The sequence below is a fragment of the Cavia porcellus genome, unplaced genomic scaffold (assembly GCF_034190915.1).
Source record: "Cavia porcellus strain 051 isolate PalLab524CR breed Dunkin Hartley unplaced genomic scaffold, mCavPor4.1 scaffold_1, whole genome shotgun sequence".
NCBI classification, from domain to species: domain Eukaryota; kingdom Metazoa; phylum Chordata; class Mammalia; order Rodentia; family Caviidae; genus Cavia; species Cavia porcellus.
Window position 1 is genome coordinate 37,496,216 of NW_026947484.1, and position 23,778 is coordinate 37,519,993.

The 23,778-nt window shown below is 34.9% G+C and overlaps 1 protein-coding gene and 1 pseudogene across 3 annotated transcripts in view; one reads left to right on the forward strand and one right to left on the reverse strand.

Moving 5' to 3' along the window:
* Lrfn5 (leucine rich repeat and fibronectin type III domain containing 5) overlaps nt 1-23,778 on the forward strand; it is a 276,969-nt gene that overhangs the window by 168,103 nt on the left and 85,088 nt on the right. The window lies entirely within an intron of this gene.
* Nucleotides 1,780-7,160, reverse strand: LOC100712657 (heterogeneous nuclear ribonucleoprotein A1-like; annotated as a pseudogene).

A 23,778-nucleotide genomic window follows, 5' to 3' on the forward strand; every position in this document is an offset into this window, starting at 1 on the left:
ATGATTTGAACAGGAATGCTCCCCTAAAGATCACATGTTAAAGTCTTGGTCCTCTATTAGGCATCTGTGGAAGATGGTAGGAACCTTTAGAAGATGGGCCTCATGAGAAGTTTTAGGTCCTCTAGGCTGTGCCCCTAAAGGATTGAGGGGTAGGAGCCCTTGCTGTGGCACAGACTTGCCTTCCTAGTCATGGCTTCTACCTTGTCATACTAAGCCACCAGAGGCCCAAAGCCTTAGAGATGAGTTGTTCCAGACCCAGATCTCTAATAGAGTGAGTCAGAATGAGCTTTGCTTTTAACAAGGCAATTATCCCAGGTATTCATTACGGAAAGCTGGCACAGTAACCCATATTGTTTGTTTCTGTTTTTATCTTTTACTCTTTTTCATGTTTTGTGGTTTTGGATATTTTATGATTTCATTTTCTGTATCTTATTATGTTATAATTTTATTTTATACTTTTCTGTTTGCCTCAGTGTTTGACATATACATTTACAGCTAATCCAAGTTCATTTTCAAGTTACACTTGCATCACTTTATGAGTAATATGTGCACCTTATAATGACAAGCTCATCTTAATTCTTCTTCCTGTCATTTGGGTGACTGCCGCCATTCATTTCACTGTGTAAGTATACATAATTGAACACACTATTGCCATTGTAATTTGAACACAGTTATCAGTTACATAAGTTACAAATAAGAAAAATTATTTTTTAAAAACATTTTACCATTGGTGCTTTTTCTTTCTTTATATAGCTCTACATTTCTGATCTTCATTGCTTTCCTTCTTCATAAGGAAATGATTTTTACATTACTTTTTAGACAGTATTAGTAGCAGTACATTACTTCAGGTTTTGCTTATGAAAATTTAAATTACTTTAGTTTTGAAGGATAATTTCACATAAGGAAAGAAGCTCTCATCCGCTGGATTAAAGTTTCATAACTGTATGTTAATGTCAACTTTAGTTTCATCATTTTAAACATTTCATTTCAATATGATCTTACTTGCGTAATGTGGGAGAAATCCAATGTAATGCACACCTTTGCTTTTCAAATTGTTTTTCTGGCTTATCTTTAAGGGTTCCTTTTATCATTTTTAATTTCAGTGGCATAAAAATGAAATGCTGAGGGCTGGGGATTTAGCCCAGTGGCATAAGCGCCTGCCTTGCAAGCAGGCAGTCGTGAGTTCAATCCCTGGTTCTGATAAAAAGGAAAAAGACAAAAAAAAAAAAAAAAAAAAAAAAAAGAAATGCTAAGATGTAGTTTCTTTAGTACTTGTTTTGTTTAGTGTTTTTTAGGATTTCCAGTTCTGTAGGTTAGTATATGACTATAATTTGGGAAAAATCTGATATTATTGTTTGCATTATTTATTTATTTTTACAAAACACACTTATTCAGCATCATGATGAGACTATTAAACTTAGCAATCAACAGCGTGGGTGCAAAAAAAATTAAGAGTCTACATTAAAACCCTTTGTTGGAATGCTTTATACTTTTTATAGTGCTCTAAACTAAAATAATCTCTCATACAATTAGCCACAAATAAAGTTCTCAAGTTTTTTGCCCACACACATGAGTATTTATGAAACATGTCTTCTTTGTAGCAGTGAGGCCCTGCCAGCACCGTGCTTGGCTGAGTTCACAAATCTGTTGAAACCTGCAGATTCCCTGTCACTTCTCTGGCTCTCCTCTCCTGGTAAGCTTTGCCTCCTGGCAATATTTAAAACCTTCTCCCACTGCCATAGCTACTGCTGCTGCTGGCACTACCACAGCACCTGAATTTCATGGCTTGGTAGAGTATTGGACTCTACCACCATAGAGCCTAGAGCTTCTGCTTCCAGACTTTCCTCCCTTCACGGGTCCAAAATTTGAAGACTGATTGTTATAACTGCCAAAATCATTGTAGCTTCCACCACCTCCATAATTGCTTCCACCATTACCAAATCCACTGTAGCCATCTCCACTGCTGCCATGTTGGCCTCCAAAATCATCTTGATCACTTAAGTTTCCTCTGCAACCAAAACTGTCATTGCCACCAAAACCACCTCCATGACCACCACCAAAATTTCCAGAGCCACTTGGACCTCTTTGGCCAGATGAAGCACTAACCATACCCTGCTTTGATAGAGCTTCCTTACTTCACAGTTGTGGTTGTTCACAGTATGGTATTTCTGAATTACAATCTTATCCACACAATCGTGGTCATCAAAAGTTACAAAAGCAAAGCCCCTCTTCTTTTCACTGCCTCGGTCAGTCAATTTCTCCATACTGTTCAAAATAATCTCATAGGTGATGTTCTTCAGTGTCTTCTTTAATGCCATCCACAAAGATCTTCACAGTTAAATGGGCTCCTGGACTTTGAGAATCTTCTCTTGAGATAGCTCACTTTAGTTCCATAACTGTTCCATCCACTTTGTGCAGCCTTGCTTTCAAGGCTGTGTCTACCTCCTCCATGCTGGCATAAGTTACAAACCTGGAGGCCCTGCAGCCCTTTGTGTTTGGGTCTCTCGTGGCCACTCAATCTGCAAGTGTTCCTCACTTCTCAGAATGGCTTCTCAGCCTCTTCCTGGTTTTGTCAAAGCTCAGCCCTCCAATGCAGAGCTTCTGCAGCTATTCAGACTCCTTAAGAGACCCCGGTTTAGAAACATTGACAGTGGGAAGAGATACTGATGATGAAACATTTATTTTGATCCTCTGTCTTTTCTTATTCTGGAATTTCTATTGCAAATATGTGTTCACTTTGCCTGTAAGTTTTATTTTTTTATTAGTTGCTTTTAGGTTTTAGTTTTAATTATATAACTTTGATTTTCATGTTGAAAATATGTATTAAAATACTCCTAGCCAGGGTCATGAATTTAGCTCAGCAGTGGAAGTGCCTGCCTGGCATGCACGAGGTCATGTGTTTAATCCCAGCACAAAATAAATTAAAATAAAACTCTCAGTTCTCTAGTTCTCTTCTTCATTGTGTCTAATTTTGCCAAAATGATTTTTAATTTCTACTGCAGCATGTTTTATCTTTAGCATTTTTCTCATAGAATTTTTATGTCTGCTCCCATAGTTTATCTGTTCTTGTATACTTTGTGCTTGGGGTTTGGTAGCAACCTTAGGATCTTGCTCAGTTCTCCTGGATCCCTGGAGTGAGTATTTCTTCATCACTGGCATATTTGGCTCTAACAGCTATACTTTCTCTGCCCCTTCAAACAATATTTTTTTAGTCTTTTACTAAGCTTTTTAATTCCTTTTGACCAGGTTAACATGATACACTGGCTAAGCAAAACTGATACAAATAGAAGTTTCATAACATAGTAATTTTCGGGGAGGGGAAGAATTCCATAATCCTGTGAGAATCTCCTGTGTTTTTATGGGCCTGAACCCTGCACACAAAATTTAATAGTATTTCTCAGTCTGCTTTACTGTCCAGGAGGACAGAATGAATAGAGTGCCCTGCATTTGGATATTTCACTTCTGTCAGGTCAGTTTGAATGAGGCAGCACCAAGAGACCAGGTTTTGTTAGTTTCTCCTGAAAGAAAGCTTGTAAAGTGGAACCAAATGCTCTGGTGTATTTTAAGGCAGATTTTCTTTTCCCCTCTCTGATGGAAGCAGGAGGAGCTATCTCTTCTTCTTCCAAAACTCATAGCCAACCTCTGTGGGTAAAACTCAGACAAGAGTGACTGGGAGATTTTAACTCCTAACCCTGTGTGCTGAGCCTTGTTCACTCACTAAGTATAGCTCAGATTTTCCTGAAGAGGTTTTCTCTGAGGTGTATACAAAGGGCTTATATTCTGTTGATAGGTGATTCTTTGCTTTCACATGTAGGCATTTAGAATTTGGGGACAGTGGTTTGACCTGTGATTCTCTCTGATAAGTCTGAGAAGAGATGTTCATATTTCAGTTATCTCAGCTTTTTGCTTATTAAGATGGAATGACAATTCTGTTTCTTTATGCAGTGCCATTTTGATCCTAAATAGTTTAGTACCACATAATTATCCTTTAAATATTTTAATATCATAACAAACTTGGCTTCCTTTGCTTTATTTCCAGGTATCTATTATTAATACTTAATATTGTTATGATTTATCAAATGATTTCCTCCCTCTGTTCACCTTTTCTTTACTTCATAAAATCATATTAACTGGCTATAGGTTCTCAAGGGACCCAGTGTTTCCATATCACTCTATGTCTTCCTTTCCTGTTTATCAATTACTATCATTTTGCTCTACTTTCTATGTTTGATACTTAACTGTAATGTCATCTCCTCATTTATTTCGATTTCTTCTGTTTCAAGTTTAATTAAAACTATTTATTTCTGATTTATTTTAATTAGATTTCAAATGTTTGTGACAAAACTTAGGCAAGAAGCAATGCTGTCATCTCTTGGGGGTGAAGGAGGAATAACCCTTCATTGTGTGTCTACTATTGTACATACACTGTTAAAAGTTTGCTTAGTCTTTTGATATCTCATTTCAACATGGCATGTGCCAAAATGTTTTAAATATTTCTTAAATTCTAAATGGGCTAATCAGTTTTATTCTTCTGATTTTTTAAGTTCACTGTGGCTATTTCTGTTGTTTCAACCATAATTATTTTTCTGAAGTGTCAGAATTTTTATGGGTTTCCTTTCAATTAATGCTGTCTTAGTGGTTTAATTCCTTATTGAATCTCTTTGCTATCATTTGGGAAGGGTTTTGTGAGATTGGATTGTAAGAAAGGATAGCATTTGGGCATTAACTGTAATTCACAGGCTACAACCCTTCAGAGGAGTCTCACTGCATTGTTATCTTAAAAGCTACACTTGCCTTTTTCAATGGGAGCACAATCTTTTTCACATGAGGTTATAATCCTAGTGGATTCCTCTGGTTCCTCACATACTCTCCATTTCTTCCTAATTACCAACAGTAGTGAGTGACTGTATGCTGTCCCTTCAATCTGAAATGCTCTTGTACCATTTTGGAAGCCAGGGTTACTGTCTCTTCCTTTATACCAAGACTTAAATGTCATTCTGAGAAGTGTTTCGCAGCAAGTGTCTCATCTATCAGATTTATATCCACCACTGTACACTATAGAAGATGCCCAATCTGTCTGTCCCAATATATTCCAAACAATATAAAAGCTATATTTTGATACGACATTTCAGTGGGGTTTTTGTCATGTAAATTAATGCACTGTTTAATAATGGTTGAAAACTTTGAGAGTCACTTTGTGTTTGAATACTGTCTTTGCTATGTGTAGCCATATGATTTTGTGTGTACCACTTAACTAAATGCATGTTTATTTATCTATAAAATTTAGTTTTTACTAATTTTTAATTAGTTAATACACATCGGGTATATATATATATGTCATGTTGTAATATCAATATGTTACTTTAAAAATTACTTTGATTCACACTGAGTCAAATGGATCAAATTTATGTTTGCAAGTTATTGTTCTAGCCTCTCATAAGTAGTTCTAGAAAGATGAATTAGAGTTATTCACAAATATGAAGTTAAAACACAAATAATCAAAATGAAATTATCTCTGATGGAAAAAACTGTATTGATTAATATATATGTCAAGTTTGCTAGTGTCGGTTTAATGTAGCTGAGGGTCATTTTGAAGCTTTTTACTTTTATATTACCATGATGGCATTTTGCATAACAGATAAAATAGAAGTGAAGCCTTTAAAATATAAATTCATGATGGCAATTGCATTTATCAGCTGCAGAAACAGATATGTGCATTTATTTCTAATTTTCAAGAAGAAGCAAATTATAGGCAATACTGGAATATGAATTTAAATGCAAAAGAATAAAGATAAAACATCTTTTCAAAAGTTATTGCTTGTGTTACTTGGAAAATGTATATTTGGTAAGCATATATTTGCATGAGATAGAGAAAATATCAAGCCAGATACATTGCAAAATAACAGAAACAAAATATATTGACAAAATGTATCTAAGGAAAATAAAAAGCAAATGAAAAAAGGAGTAGCACGTTCATTAACCATTCCCACAAAAGCTAGGTACCATCTGATTTCAAATTTTCCTTCAGATAAACAAAAATATAGCCTAGCTATTTATTTTGCAAATTAAAACTACACTACTCTATTTGAGAAAGTTTATGATATCCTTCCAAACTTAAAATTGAGGACCTTTGTTTTGACAAAAGTTTATTTGTTTATACTAATTTACTGAAGTATCAACAACTTTTATTGTTTATATGTTTCTAAGTTTAGGAGCTCATTTTGTTTTATATCTTTCTGTTTTCCTACTTTATTTTAGTAATAAAAGGATACAACAGGCATGATCTTTGCTCATTGGTGTATGTGCTTTTATTCTCCAAAGTTTCAACTATTGCCCCTCAAACTTGCACTTGCTTCAAGGTTGTGCTTCGTGTTGAGTATTTGGTTCACACCACAAGGGGACTAGATCTGTTCACAATCAAAGAGGAGAGGGTTATTTTATCATGAAACCAAAGTAAGTCAAAGGGAAATATTCAGGTCAGTTTCCTCTACTGATAAACCTTATGTTACAAAAGATGATACTTTGGATTTTAGATATGCAAAAAAAAATCTATTTGACTTAAAAAGGGGACTTTTTCACTTATTTTTAGCTGCCTGGAACTATTGCTTTGCTTTTTCTCTATCTTTCTGGTATATTAATTAATTCACTGACATGTTTTCCCTAAGAGAAATAATTATCACAGTTCAGGACTTCAAACTTGATCCAGTTGTTCATGCTTTAGGTATCAGAAGAATTTTAGACGACAATAATACAAGCAGAACACAATTTTCAATGTTTGAAACTTCAGCTATAAAACTAACAGATCAGATAGTATATAGGGGATGCTACATTTGAAGCCCTGGTGTGCTTTATTTGACAAAATGATCCTTCTGCTACGTTACATAGGCTTAGAGTTTTTTTGCTGCTTAGTGTACCTATTCACTTCCACAAGTCAGGGAACTAGACAGCATCTGCAGCACCCGTTTATTGCTGTACCCTTGGGATTCTAAGAGGTGGACATGTTCTCTCACCACATCCTCATGGTTAGCTCCAGATCTGCTTCCTGAGCCTCGGCTTTACACATCATGACAGTGACCAGCATTTCTCACTTCCCATATGAAGACCACGACCTCCTTCAAGCCCAGATTTACTGCTGTGTGTTTTCTGTACATATCACTCATGGCCTCTTTAGTCTTCTTTCTGACAATTTCTGAGCAACAAGCATCAGATTCATGATGCTTTCTGAGTTATTCTATGTCCCTAGGCATTCCCTGAAACAGGGCCTTAAGTATGAGGTCTTTTCTTACATTCTCCCCTCTCTCTTTAATTATTCTTCTCCTACATTTCATAATTTAATTATTACTCATCCATATCCTTAAAATTTATTACCTCAAAGAAGTTTCTTCTTCTGTGATGATGTAATCACTGTCAGTATCTTAAGTTTAAAATATTCTGCCATTGTCTTTTAATCATCTGCCTAAAATATAGGTTCAGTGTAGTATCTGTCACTTCCATTTTGGCTAGACTTTACATCTGATGAAAACAGATTAGACACATGAACAGTCTCGTTCTTTTATATTCCTTTTTAAATAATACAAGAACACAATAAAAATGATCTATTCAAGAGACTTATATTTCATACTAACAATAGGACCACTGAGATCATGAATAGTCATATCCACAAAGAGATCCTATGTGCTTACAATTTAATTTTTAAGACTCTTCTGTGAAAATGTTGTTCTTCATAAAATGTATTACCAATTCAAACTATCTGCTAATCTATTTTGGCTGACCAACATCCGTTTTCATTCTCTGCCAAAATCATTTAATATTGTCTACATTTTCCATAAACTTTAGAAAAGTTAAAACTCCACTAAATTTGCCCCACATGTAGCAAGTAATCTTTCACTGAAATAAGTGCATCAAAAGAGATCTCCCTCTATGTTACATTCCCTATAGTAAAGATAGTTCTACCTGTGCATAAATTCTTTTTGTTTCTGTATATTAATTATTTTCTCCAGGAGCAAAATATCAACCAGTGTAAAATTTGTTAAAGTATCAAAATAGGCAAAGCTAATCTATACTTCTTATCATTTAGAGCTAAGTCAAATGTCTTAAGGTATCTGTTGTAGTCAGGGGTTGTACACAGAGAACAATTAGGATCAAGACGTGGAGTTTATATATATATATATATATATATTTTTTATAATGGTCACTGGGAGTTAACACAGGAAAAAGCAGGAAATCTATCTGCCACACCAAAGGCATAGATTATTTAGTCAAAAGCCTAAACCCCACAGCAGTATCCCACGTGAGTCCAGATAAAAATCCAGAGCTCAGGACAGTGCATCCACGAGTCCAACTGGAGGTCCAGAGCATACAAGAAGGACTCATGTCAGTCTCTTTTATGGATTCATGCCGGGAAGACCCAAGGGTCAGCGGTGGAAGCCAGAAAGTCCATGCCAGCAGGATGAAGGAGCTGTGCTAGTGGGATGAGGGTTCTACGCTGGAGCTGAGAAGTCACACTCACAACAAAGACCAGGGCTATCCTGAAAGGCACCACAGCTGTCCTCAGCAACATGGAAGCCCCGAGCTCCTCCGAAGACAAGCAGTCTGATACATGCCACGAAGCACTGTGACAAATTCATCCTGGAGACCAAGCAGCACATGTCTTCCCCTCCGGAGCCAGGAAGCAGTGCTCGATATGAGGACCAAAGCTTCTCCAGGAGAACCAACAGCTCATACAGCAACTTGTAGAAGAACCCACAATGCCTGCTTAACACCTCAACTCTCAACACCTCGCTTCTTCTCCACCTATTTATCCTGGCAACTTTCCTCAGGTGGTGCATCTTCGCTCAATTCCATGTTGATGTAACCCAGTTGGCATTAAGTTGACTACCAGTCTTTTAATCCATAACAATATCAGTAAGAGTTTTCTTCTTTATCTCAGTCCCAGCTAGGTTGCCAGGTTTACCTGTCAAATGAGGAATCAATAAAAAAGATGTATTATGTTCACACAATGGAATACTATTCAGCTATAAAGAAAGACTATATTGAGGCTTTTATAAGTAAATGGATGTGAGGTGACACCATATTCATAAGTGAAATAAACTCACATATGTAAATACTAAACTGTCTTCCAAGTATAAGAAGCCAAAAGAGTAAATAAGATACAAAATCTTCAATAAATATTGTGAAAAGGTAAGAAACTGCTAAAAAGAGAAAAATAGCTTAGGGAAAAGCAGCAAAGAAAGAAGAAAAACAAAATAGGATACTTTTGTGTACATACACTTAAGATTGCTAAGATGATTGTACTATTAATTCTATTAATTCTTGGAACAAAACACATAACATTCATTGGATTAGATCAATTTTGCATGACTATATCTGGTAAATGAAATAAGACTTTTGAAGATGACTATGCAAAACAACCAAATTGTTATGTTCCTACCACCTTGTTTTGAAAGCCTACATTCTTGTTACTTTGGGTTCTTAGTTATAGTTACTTATTTGTTGTTTTTCCCCTCTACTACAGAAAGGATAGATGTACATGTATAGCCCTATATATGCCTAAAGCTTCACCTAAAGTGCTTAAAATAATTGATTTTATCATGTGTAATAGTAATAACAACTACACTGAAAAAAACGAGGCACCATAGTAATCATTGACGATTTCCTATCATTTTGATTCAAAAGCCAATAATGTTTTCATTCTTGGTTTTGATTGGTTTTAGCAACTTTTGTACTATTTGATTTGAATATGAATGAAGATATGGACAGCTATTTTGAAAAAAACAAGAGATATTAGACATTATGGCAGCCATTATTGATTTCCTCCTGTCTGCTCTTGAAAGGCCTTAAGGCTCTCACTTTTGTGTTGATATCTCTTATACTATTTGATTTGCATTAACTTATTGTGTGTGAAGGTATGGACAACTATTCTGAAGAAAACAAGAGACATCATGATAGCCACTCTTGATTTCCTTGTGTCTTTTTTCTGAAATCACATGTTGTTTGCATTGTTTTACTCTGCTTTGTTCTCTTTTATTTTGCTTTATTTTGTTTTATTCTCTTTAAAATAAAAATTAAATCATCAAGATATGCACTTGTGAAAAGTGCACATTTTAAAGTCATTATTGCATGTGCAGATAAAAGTCATTCCGTTCTTCAACCACAGGTGCCTTTGTCATTTTTGATCATTGAAGCACACTTCAAGGAGAGCACACTCTCCTTTTAAAGGAGGAAAAGTTTATTTTGGTTTACAGTTTCTAAAGCAGTCCATGGTCAACTGGATTCAATGCAGAAATAGCAAAGTGAAAGATTTGGGCAGAGGGAAGCCACTCACATCATGGTAGCCAGGAAGCAGAGGGCTTAGGAAGTGACTTGGGAAGAAGGAGGAGAGATTTACCCCTCCTAGTCACATCCTTAGGGTCATGCCTGTTCCTACCAGACCCCACTTACTAACAGTACATTCAGCTGTATCCCTTGATTAATCCATTGGTGATTATAGCACCTCAGAGCTCAAATCACCCTCTAAATGTCCCATCTCTTAAACCTATGAGTGTTTTGGGGGACATTCTAGACCTAAATCATGAAAGTAATTTACTCTCTTTGTGTTTCACTTTGTTTGTTTTCAAAAATACTTCTTCTTTTTATATTTATTATATAGATTAATGGGATTTAGTATTAGGTAAATATTGATAACCCAGTAAAGAGCACAGTCATCCTGAATTTATGGGGACTCTGGGTGAGACCTACTGGAGAAACTCTAAGAGAGTGTCTGAGTCCATTTTATTGAGTTCAATCTTTTACGAATATGGTAGGGGGGTTAGTGGAGTGGGGTTCAGTAGGATGATATGAAGAGGGGAGCATAAAACTGGACAAGTGAGAATGGCTGAGTATGCGGAGAAAGCAACAGGGTTCTATGACTTAGTAACCTAGCAAGTAGGAAGAGTGTGCCCTGCCTAGCATCTTAGCAAAATAAGTATTGTTTCCAGGCTCAGCTGGGAAGCTGCATGATGTAGGATTGGGCTATGATTGCTTTTAGATCTCAAAATCTTTGCAAGATGGGAGGTGCCAGTCCTAGGGTCCTATTTCTACACATGCATGTGATGTAAGCTGACGTGTCCGTTCTACTTTTCCTTTACATCCTCACACCCTCCCATCCCCTGCATCCTTTCTTGTCCTAATAATCCCTCTTCCACTTTTAGGTCAGTTTGCTTACTTGTTTATTTTCCTTTTTCAAGTGGAGAGAGAATGTGTGATTCCTGTCTTCCCGTGGCTGGTTTATTCTGCTTAACATCATCGTGTCATCCAGTTCCACCCAGTTTACTGCAAATGACAGGATTATATTCTTCTTTACGGCTGAAAATTCCAATAATCAGTAGATTTGGGGATAAAGAAAGTGTTACATTTTACGGGCTCTTTAAAAAGCTGTCTTGGTTTCTTTAATCCTATTCATTTCTCACTCAACTACAATTTTCTTTATATTTGTTTGTTTATTTTTTAAAGCCTTTTTATTTCACTTCATTGATACATGCATATACTAACATAATGTTCACATTTCTGGTGGGATTTTTAATAAACATGACATTCCTGTGAGAAAATATATAATAAACGTACCTCTGTTCCCCTTTTTATTGATTTTCCATCAGTATTTGTGAACTGCTTGTGAACTGCTTCTTCCTTTTTCAAACAGGTTCCTCCCTTGACGTCCACAATAGGTTTGTCTTCCTCATCAGTCTCTGCTCACTCATTTTCCTTCTTCTTTTCAAATTATAAAAATAGTTAAAATATTGAAGTCCCTCTCGATAACAGGCCCTGCTTCCTTATTTTATCCTGAATTTATTATCTGTATCATAATTAATTTATGTAAAATATTCTTTGTATCAAAAATCACAACAGTCTCATTTTTCCAGATATTTCCTTTATTTTTCCTTTTGACCATTTCCGAGGCAATTCTGGCTCACTGTGTCTGACATTGGATTCACTCAGCATTCTATCTACTCTGCTAATTAAAATTCTTCCATACACCATCAAACTACTGAGTCCTCTTGAATTGTGTTCCTTTTCACTGAATTATCCTTTAAGATCATATCAGAAATGTTACCCATCACATCATTACTCATATTTTTAGAAATCAAAATTTAAGAGGTCACCTTTACCATTTTTCTTCCTTTCTTAAGTCACACCAAACACTAAATCATGTTGATTTTACCTCTAAAGAATATCTCCAGTGTACTTTTTATTCTTCTTCTCACATCATGATCTTTTAACAAGACAGCTGCAGAAACTATCTCTTTTATACTCATCCCGTACTTCTCCAATCCATTTTCTAGACTGCAGTTGGCATAATTATTTCCAAAGGCAACTGTGATTATTTCAATCCCTGCTAAACTCTGCAAAATGCCATTTCCATTAGGTTGAACTCCAAATCCTTCATCAGAATTACATGCCTTTGTAGGATCTTAGTAATCCATCTTTTCTCCCCTGGGGGTTTTTCATACATTGTTTCTTTAACTGTACTATGTATATAGCTAAACATTATTTCCAAACAGAAGTTATTTTATATTAGTTCATTATTTTTAAATTTTTTGATTTACAAATTTTTGGTTTAGGTCTTGGTATATTTATATATGTGTGATTGTGTATATATGGATATACACACAAGCGTGTATCTGCTTGGGCTGTATAGGTGTGTAGAGGTAAAGAAGACTAGATATTGACATTGCTTCTTAAATTAAGTCCACGCTTTACACACATACAATATCACAGGCCTTTTACCCTAAAACATATATAATTTATGCTTCCTTTCTTTTCTACATATCCATTTGTGCTCATCTTAGTTTAGGCTGCAATAAGAAAATAGCAAATAATGGCTGACTTAAACAACAGTATTTGTTTCTGACACTTCTGGAGTCTGAAAAATTCCAGATCAAGGTTCCCAGTGTTCACTGGTGTAGCACCTTTTCCTGGCTTTCAGATGTCCACCTTTCTCTCATTGCATGGTGGACAGAGTATCTCTATTCTTACCATTTTTAATTTTTTTTTAATTCCACTATTCCTCTCATAATGGCTCACTAAACCAAAATTTCCTTGGTTTTGTACATTTATAATATACAACTCTAAGTATAGAATTCTAAGTGCATACAATTCTAAGCATTTTTCCCAAAATTCATTTGCAAATACTATCATATTAGAATCTAAAACTTCAGTGTATGAATTTTGGGGAAGAGACAATGTACACTGAATCGTCTCTTTCCAAGAGCCTCAAGTTAGTCTTAAGGTTTTACTGATAAATGACTCAGACCTGTTCTTTCTTTTTTTTTTGTCAAAATGTATTGCCAAGTGGTCTGTGTAATCTATCAAATTTTATTCCTTAGTTTTGCCTCTATCACATTGTGGTAGTCCTGGCTCATCACAGGATATAAAAGTACTAAGAGATGCCCCATAGTTCAGCTTCATTCCAGAAATAGGTTTTTTAAAACTTACATTGCATTGTACCAACACAATTTCCCCTTAATGATTGAGATAAACAACCTCTTTTATGCTGTTTGTTCACTAATATGAGGATCACACAATGACCAGGCGGCACATTTATTTTCCAGTTTAATGAAAACATTGTTGTGCCCCTGGGTAGAAATATTTTTCCCTTCCGAGCTAACTGAGGTTCTTAGGTGAGTAAGAGTCAGAGTTACAGTAATGAGAAACACAGTTTTCACCAGAGGATCATTAGGGGCAGTGATGAGAGGAGCCTTTGTACAGCATGACATGTGGACTTATTAATATTGGCCGTGGAGGAATGGCACTCTATGCTGTCCCCTGATGGAGTACGGCATCAAGGTGTTTTGTATCCTACAAAGACTGACCCAGCACCAAAACGCATTACTGCAAATAGTACCATAGTTGATTATTGAAGATATCATTCCTCTTTCATGTCATGTCAATGGTTTCAAGGTGATGGGATTATAATATCAGTACATTCCAGAAGTATTAGCCCATTGCTATGCATTATTTCCTGTAAAGTGAGATATTGATTTTAAACAGGAATGTTGTGTGGAGGGAAGGGAAATCTATATCCATAGGAAATATCTATTCCTCTGGGAACAGTAAGCTGATTTTTCTGTTCAGAAGTAATCTATTATAGTCAAACTGCCATCAGGTTGTTAGGTTTCCTGTTCCAGAGAATTTTGTCTTATCAGGTGTTCTGGATTAAGCAGCTGTTGGCATTTTTCTAGCTCAGTGATGGCTAGACAGATAACCTTGGTGACAAACGTTAACACCAATGATTTCCTTAAGACTGCACTATGGTCACTATGACACAAATTTTCATTAGCCCAATAGATAAGAGAGGGATAGCTGGAGAAAGGGATTAACATTCACAGCAGAATTTATTTTAGCCATCTGATTGGAAGCTATAAGAAGATGGCTCTGAGGTGAATATCACAGGAACACAAATATATTCAATTCTTTGGACTTTCAGGGGAATTTGACCATATTAACTCTTGCACACAATCTTATGTTACCAGGTTTCTAATTATATTCTTGCCTAATCTTTAATTATCCAGCCAAAATATTAGTTATACCTATATATTAGAGGAAATAAATTCTTCTGTTCATGTCCTTCTAGGAAAATTTAAAACCAAATGCATTGTTCAAGCTTCTGTCCACACAGGAGGTTCAGTTCTGCTACTATCCTCCAAGGTCACACTTGAACAGTCTTTTAATGCTGTATCTACTATCCATATTTGTGAATTTCATTCAGTAGTAAAGAAAATGTGATACACCTTTTTAAATAACCCATACATATGCAGTTAGTGTTAGTTTTCTTTCTTTTTAATTACTGATTCTCTGAACAGCTGGGCAGTGAAATTATGCCAGAATTTACTTAGTATAGGGTATTTGACAGCTGAGATACTTCTTATTCAACAAACCGTGTCCCAATTACTGTATTACACTAGGGAAAAATGTTTTACCTGTTTTCTTGCATTTGTTTGCTACTTTGCTGCAGTTGTGCCATGCCTGCTAAGGAAAGAAGAAACAAACCAGAGAAGAACATTATATTTTCACATCGCTTTGACCTGTGCTTACATGCAGAAGCACACAGTGAGCTGATGATAATAGTGGGCATCCAATGGAAGTACGCTTTTGTTTTATCCTGAAAGTAATTTATTTTGCCTCCAGGGAGTTGTAATATATTTGGTCTCCTTTTTTTGTTCCATTCCATAATAAGTTGCTAAAAATCTTAAATATCTCTTCCAACCTGTTATCTTTTACATTCAACTTTCTGTTATTCTCATAAATTGGCATATTCAAGTATTTTGCTGCTTGTGTTTCATTTGGTAATTTGTTCTCTTTTTATTTTAGGTATTTCAGAGCAATGGGTGTTAAATTAATAGGCTCAAAATTCAGCATATTGGACAAGACATGTATATGCTTCTTGAAATCAAATAAAGATAGGACATTTAATTCTATTAACTTTGACCTATCCCTACAGTCTGCTAAATTCTCAGTGAAAATCGTTGAAGCACATCAAATTTACATTTTATTGTAGCCCAACATTTTATATGCATGCCCTTTATATTTTTATCTAATTATTTGAAAATCATGCTAAATAGCAAAAAAGTTTGACATTTGCATGTTGGTTTCCAGTGCATTTTAGAAGATATTTGAAAAAAAAAAGAATTTTAGAAATTCAGTGAGTAGAAGCTAATGTTTCCCATTATTACCTGTTGTTATATATATATATATATATATATATATATATATATATAGGATGTTTTTAAATCAAAAACAAGATGAGTTATGAATATAAGAAGGTACTTATTGGCAGTTTCAGTTTTCATATGTCCCGCTGAGAAGGAAAAGAGAATTGAGTATTAAACACAGCACTATTTTTGTAAAGCAGGAGAGACCATAGTGGCAAATTTAAAAACTCGTAAGTGTATTTTATTATTCCTGCATGCTTCTTTGACTACAAGCAAACATATGAAGTGTACTCTATTTCATTTAAGTGCACAATATTGAACAGTAAGTAGGAGTTGAAATAAACTTCTACTGTGGACAATTTAAGCATATGCTTACTTTAGGAAATAGAATTTCTGTCAAGTATTTTGAAATCAAATAAGCCTCATGGCTTCAAATTCAGTTAAAAGTAGTCAAGAGTGTATTAAAAACTAAGGGATGAGCCCGTGAAATAGAGAGAAAGATATTTTAGAAATATATCTTTGTAGTGGCATATTAAATAATAAATCTTAATGAATGTAATAGTTCATATATAAACAATGCAGTCAAGAAATAAGCGATTATGATTTCTTTATCTTTGAAAGTGTGACTTTCATTTGTCTTTAAAATTAACTGTAAGAGTAACAAAACCATGTAAGTACTTTTACTTCAGTGGCAAAAGTGCTTTCCTGCAAGCGCGAGGTCCTGAGTTCGATCCCCTTACCAAACAAAGAAAGAAAAGAAAAAGAAAAATATAATTACTTTGTAAAAAGAGAGATCTCAAGACAGGATAAACTGAGAAATTAGGTAACATTTTATTTCAAAAAATATCACAAGAAGTGTAAAGTATTCCTAGGAATAAATTCTCCTTATTTGGAGTGGAAGGAAGATTTGTGTATATTTATGCAAACTTGAGCTTTGGTTTGATCCTTTTTAGTTTAATTAAAAAGCAGTCATGTTCCCCACATTCCTAGAACACATATATCTCTGGACGAACAGAGTTCTACTGTTCAGAGTTTTTTAACATATGCTGTTAGCAAACACGCATTTTTGAGTTATATTAGCATGCATGGATTATATATAATCACCAACAAAACAAACATATTTGGGTTGCATGAATTAAAAAGAAACACATAATTGATACCTATGTATGTATATACATGCATGAGTATTTGTATGTTTATTTACATGTACATATAATTATATGCACATGTATTAGTGTCTGCTTTAGTAATGAATATATTTGGTATAATGTGTAAATTACCTTGTTTTTTAAAGACTTTTAAAGTAGAACCTTATGATTGCCTTTGATTTGCAAACCCAAAGGTGCAGGAGAAAAATAAACTATTTATACAGCAATAACTGGGATCAGTGTTAACTTGGTTCTTGCTAAAAGCCATCATTTTTTTTTCCATAGTGATATTTGTAATGCATTCCTTTAAGGCAATTCATTTTCCTCACTAACTTATACCTCTGTCTAAAGATTGGGACATTGTTACTTCTTGTCAGCCAGGCTTGTATTCCAGTTCCTTGACAGGTGTCTGTCCATAGAGTGACTCCCTAAAGGAAGAGGAAGATTATGCAGCAAGACACAGGGCAGAAAACTAGTGTGTGAAGTCCTTTACATGAAAGAGCTAAGATTGGTGAGTTTTTTGACCCAGAGATCTTAATTAAGAATCTGACTATGCTCAAAGTTTCTCATAATTTTGCTTTTTGCAGCCCGGAGGACTGCTTCAGAGGGAGAGATGCAAGCCATAACCTCTAGGGAGTTGAAATGGTAGAAAAAGTTTAGGACAGTTGCTTTTCCAAATCAGAGAACTGGAAGGCTGGAAGCCATAAAGGCGCCTACAGGAATTCTGACACACTGCAAAAGGACCAGCATTTGAAGAAATTACTATTACATCAATGGCAGCATCAACATCCAAGATAGTGTTAGATAAACACCCACAGCTTACACGTAAGATTGCAGCTTTGTTTGTTTGTTTTGAACCAGTAATTGAACTCAGGACTTTGTGCTTGCAAGGCAGGCACTGTTTCACTGAGCTGTATCCCCAGCCTGATCTAGGCATTCTGATCTGTCCTGAGATAGTAAAGACAAGAAAGCTCTGAAACAGAAATTAAACCAGAGTATTAATCTGGAATGACTGTATTTCATGAAGTGGAACCAACCTTGAATTTATACGATCTGCCCAAAGTAAGAATATGCTTTAAAGAGAAACATAAAATTATACGTAACAGTAAATAGTGATTGATAATTGCTGTAAAAAGATGAGGGAGGCAGAGCAACAGAGGGGAACTGGGACCTTTTTACAGTTTTTATGCCAAAGGCAATTTTAGAAAATTTATTTCCTGTATGTACAACTTCTTTGTCATGTAGAAGAATTATTCCATTTAAAAAGTCTCTGCTTTAAAATAGCTAAAGTAATTTAGCTATTTATCTGGAGGTTTCTAAGCAGATATTTATCTTTGAAGTTTGTAGAGCCAACAGAGAAAGGCAAATGCTGGCATAATCCTAAAGTAAATCTGTTTTATGGATGAATTCTTCAGAAAAAATCATTTTTGTAAATGTAAGAGTTGTGTGGCTGTGTTTCTATACATACACAGCATTGACAAATTCATGTGTGTAAATATATTACTTCAGAAATGTCATACATCTTCTAAATAGAACATAGAATATATAAACTGATGTAGATTTTTATTATAAAACACACCAAGTGCTGTAACCAACAGGGAAATACATGATTGTGTTGTTATCATTTATACATTACCAATGTAATAATGTTTCTTTTTAAATCCCAGAAAGTACAATTATGCAGGATTTTATATTTTGTATTATTTATTACCTAATCCAAAACAAAGCTAACTTTGTTATATACGTGTCTCTTTTCCCTTTGGTGATTATTCACACAATTTATCAGCTATACAAGATCTTTATTCCATTTTTATATTGTGTAAGTACATGATTTAGCATGGGCAACCACTGGAACCACCTTCTAAAGAGATGCTTTAGTAGAGTAAAATTGGGATAGAAACAGATGAAACCTGCAATTCTACATACAAAAGTGCCATATAAATACATATAAATATACATTTTCTTGACTGGAGTACCCTATTCTAATACTGACCACAACACATAACCTATTCATATAGCTATTTCTAAGTTCTGCATTTAGATCTACAAACAAGGGAGCCAGGAGCTAAAATAAGAACAAAACACAACAGTGCTTATCCTGGTTGGGGTAGATATGTCTTATGTCTATCCTTGTTCTTCTTGAGATTTTATCAGAAATTCAAATGGGTTCAGAGTGAAGAAATAAACATAGGAAAATGCATTTAAACTAAACTGTTTCTATGTGTAAAATTGCCCTATTTTTAAAAAGTTAATAAATAATCGGTACAAATCACAACTGTTGAACTTTTTTGTTAAGAAAATAAATAACTTTGTTTTGTTCCGATGTGGGAAAAATTGACTTCTCACAGATAATGCTGAAAATAATTTTGGCTATGAATGAGTGAGCTTTTTTTTACATAATGCATTAAACATATGACCTATTTATGGAGAGTAAATATTAAAGTGATTTTAAAAATAGTATATAGTTGTTTTTTTTTATTTTCCTCAAGAGAACCAATAGAGAATATCATTTTTGGATGTTTATTTATATTTTTCTCACAGCTTCCAGTTTCACCACTGAATTAAATACTTTGAAAATCTCTCATGATCTGATATGGTATATTTAAAAAATAGTGAGAATGACAGATATTTTTATAATTTGTATTATCTCAGATAGTTATTCTACCAGTTGTAACTTTCTTTCCTTTTTCATGTATAAGAGAAGCAACTCTCAGAGTACAAGGGGATATAATGACCTAAATTAGTGACCTAAATTTTCTTTGATTATAAGCATATATACTTTTGAAATGAGGAAGCGTTTCAGAAAATGTGAAATGCCTTCATATATATATATATATATATATATATATATATATATATATATGAAATATACTATTTATAAATATTACATATGTATATGTTTACATTAAGCAATCTAGATTTCACTGATAACCAGTCACAATGACTGTGATAGCATTGTTGCCTGATTTACATTGTATCTATCTCTTTACATGTCATCTATTATGCTTTTCACCTGTCCTTCCAACCAGTATTAATAAGCTTTTTTCCCTTATCTTGGTACATTGTGTTTTCCATACAGACAGGCTCAGTTGTTTTATCACAGGGTGTGCATTCTAGGGGGAAAGACTAAAATTTCAGGCTACATATGAAAAAAACATTTTCTTTACTAAAAACAACAGCTATAAAATTTGCTACACTAGTTGAGTTCATGGAAGTTATTTTTGTGGAGGGACCTTGCCAAAGATCAACACTTGTCTTCTAGATCTAAATGCCTTGTGAACTTATTGCTATAGTCTTGCTGAGGTCTTTCTGTTGAACTCCCCTGGCTTCAGCTAATTCAATTCCTAACCAGCAGGTACTGCTAGAGCATGCTGTTCGCACATATTCCTAGCTTTGATAATATAAAGGGAACAGCCATAGGATCACCAAATTGAGACAAATACGCTATTCTTGGCATACATAATCACAATATCTTGGCATTTGTTTCTTCTTAATTTCTCCTCTCTTCATTCATCTGTATAATTTCAATCTGTCATTTTAACTTTAGGATTATTTTAAAATTAACTTAAGCATGTGCATTCTCTGTGGAAGGTAGTTTAAAAGAACATCAATTTTGCCGGATAGAAACAGGCATGATTTTTTAAAATGATTCCTGACATACAGAAAAATGTAGATAAAAATGAAACAAGCTGGTAGAATGATTACATGACCTTAAAAGTTGCTAAGTATGTATGATTTTTTTCTTACCAGTTAAAAAGCATAGTGTTGCAGCAAAAATTCAAGCAACAGCATGTGCATCAATGACTGAATGTCTCTAAATGTTTTTGTTCTTTATAAAATAAATTTATAGAAATACTAGTAATGTACTGAAACCAAAGATTAGGGTTAAGTAAGATGCACCAGTTATTATCTTCTCAAATAATGTGAACAGCTACTCACACACCAAACTGCCCTCCGAAAGAGCTTAGAAAACCAGCATCTGCTTTTAGTATAATAACAAAAAATCTCATTGAAGTTGACAAGAAGAAAAAGTTGTCCACATCACTCATTTCCAACTCCAAGCACTGAAGTATGGAGAGAAATGCCCTCTGTTTAGAGGAGAAAGAGGTAATTAAGACCAGGCATTAGACTTAAACCCATTTCAGTGCTGAACACAGGCCCTTTGCATCTGTTTCCAGAGTAATCCTTACAAACTGAGCCTCTGTATCCTCAGCCTAGAGTCCAAGGGACTGATTCTACCAACTTCTTCCTGATCCAGAAGAACATAGCATAAAGCAAGATACCACATGCTGGAGAATAGGACCGGGGTCAAACTGTAATATTTTGTTTGGAGCTTAGGACTAAGCATCCGACAATGAGACCCAGCACCCACAGAATCCAGAGGCCCTGTCTCTGGGACAGTAATCACACTGATGCTCTGGACTTGCCCTGGTACCAGACAGAAATCTGCATCCCAGTGAGACAAATTGTGTTTTGTCCTGTATCACCCCCAGCCAAACTGTGAGGCTGATGTACTCTCGAGATTATAGAGATTCCTGTGGTTGTGAGCCTCAAGTATGATGCATGTAAGCATCTGCTTGCATAGCCAAGGGACTACTCCATCACCTCTCCCCCAAACTGAGTCAGCACAGTAAAGAATAAGACTCTTCCCACTGGTGGGAAAGGGAGTATGAATTTCAATGTAGGACTAGGGAAATCTAATATAGTGCAGATGCTAATAGTTCCTATCTCAAAGTAAGTGTCTAGACACAGCATTCTTACTTGCCTTAGTGACCTATAGATTGAACATTTACCAGCATCAGTGCTGGATGGAGAGCCATGGCCCCAGTTAATTAGACATCTGTTCTAGCAAACATAACCTGAGGCTGACTGGGGTGATCTTGGCCAGGCCTCTACCTCACCTGTAGAAAGCCAGTAGCAACATAAGCCTTGACCTTACCTCATTTTTACACTGTTATTGGCAGGTTACGGATTCCAAGTGTGATCCAGGGTTGCAGCTATCATGGCCTGGGGACTTCCCACCATATTCTATCCCCAACTGCAGACAGTATAAGGTGGAGAAAGTAATTGTCCACTGGAGAGAAGAAAAAGAAGGTAGATGTCAGTTTGTTGCTGGGTATCTTGGGCTGGGGCCCTCCATGGTGAAACTCAAAACAAAGCAAACTCCTACAGTGCCTAAGCTTGGGCTTCAGACAGTAGATAACATATCTGAATGTACACTGGGCACAGGGGAAGTCATGTAAGCATGTACAACTATTTTCAGACACACTCTCAGTTTATCCTGAATAAGATTCCAAACTTGGATTTGTACAAACCAAGGCTTGGAGTGTCCTCTGTGGCTGAAACAGTGACAACAAACACTGGCAGTGGAACTGCTGGGAATCTGGATTTAGGCTGTCATTTAGAGCTGAAACAGTGAGAATGCTCAAGGAATTATATTTTTTCTTATATTTTTCTGCAAGGACAGACACAAACAAAATTACATTAGAAGAACTAAAACAAATATCTAAAACTTGAATATGAACACAATTTTGTATACTAACCACCATAATTTTTTTTTTTTTTTTTTTTTTTAGTAATCATGTATCATCTATAAGTCAAAATTGGTTGTTAGAAAGCCATTATATAGTAACTGACATGTGCAAAGATTTGGGTAGAAAATTCCAAGAGCCTTCAACAAAAAGTAAGAAAATCTCTAATAAACAGTTTAAAACCTTATAGATTAATAGCATAAAGAGCTAGAAAACAAAAACAAATCAAATTCAAAATTAGGGGGGATAAAGAGTAGAAAACACAGTATGCTAAAATTGTGAAAAAAAATCAACCAATGAAAAGATGGTTGGTCAGAGAGATAAATCAACAAACCCATAGATAAGTTAACACATATGAAAGAGATATAGACTCAAGTAATATCAGAGACATAAAAGAGATATTGTAGGTAAAACCACAGAAAACAAAGAGCTAGAAATACAAAGAAACACATGTAGACCGACACTTTGAAAATACAGAAAAAAATGGGCAAATTCTTGGAAATACTGAATACATGAAAATTGCCAAGACTGAATCATGCAGAAACACAAAAGCCTAAACATAAAAAATGATGAGTAAGGAAATGAATCAATAATTACCCAAAAGAAAAAAGAAAATCTCAGGACTATGTGACGTTGTTGCTGAATTTGCTCAAAAATTTAAAGCACGAATGCCATATCTTATTAATTCCAAGAAAACTGGACTCAAGGAAATCCTTTTGATCCTATTCTATGCAGCTAGTATTATCCTAAAGCAAAACCAGACAAGGACACAACATGACCATCAATGAAGTAAAGTTACAAGACAATATCTCTGGTTAACAAAGATGCAAAGCTTCAAATTGCTCTTAACAATGCTAACAAAACCAATCCAATAAAACACTGAAAGCATTATTCACCATGATTAAGTTGCATTCATCTCATGCATGCAAGGTTGGTTCAGCATATGCAAATCAGTAAACATGATACAGCTCATCAAGCTAAAAACTCTGATCATCTCAGTAGATGTAGGAAAACCATTTAATAAAAGATAATATTCTTTCATGATTAAAAAGAAACCTTCTGAATAAATTGATATGGGAGGAGCAAAGCTGAACAAAATAAAGTGACCAATATCACAGTGAAAGTATAAACGGTCAAAGCTTTGATTCTTGAGCATGATAAGGATGCCCACTTTCACTGTTTTAATTCAATATAGTCTGGAACACCTAGGTAGAGCAATTCAGAAGGTGAAGGAATAAACAAGATTCCAACTGGAAGTAAGAAACTTATGCTGTCTTCGTGCTGATGGCATTATTTTACATATAGAAAGCAACATAGACTGTTCCAAACAACTATTAGAACTAGTAAATGAACTTTAAAAATTTTCAAAATACAAAATCAATATACAAAAATCACTTCAGTTCTGTTTAGTAG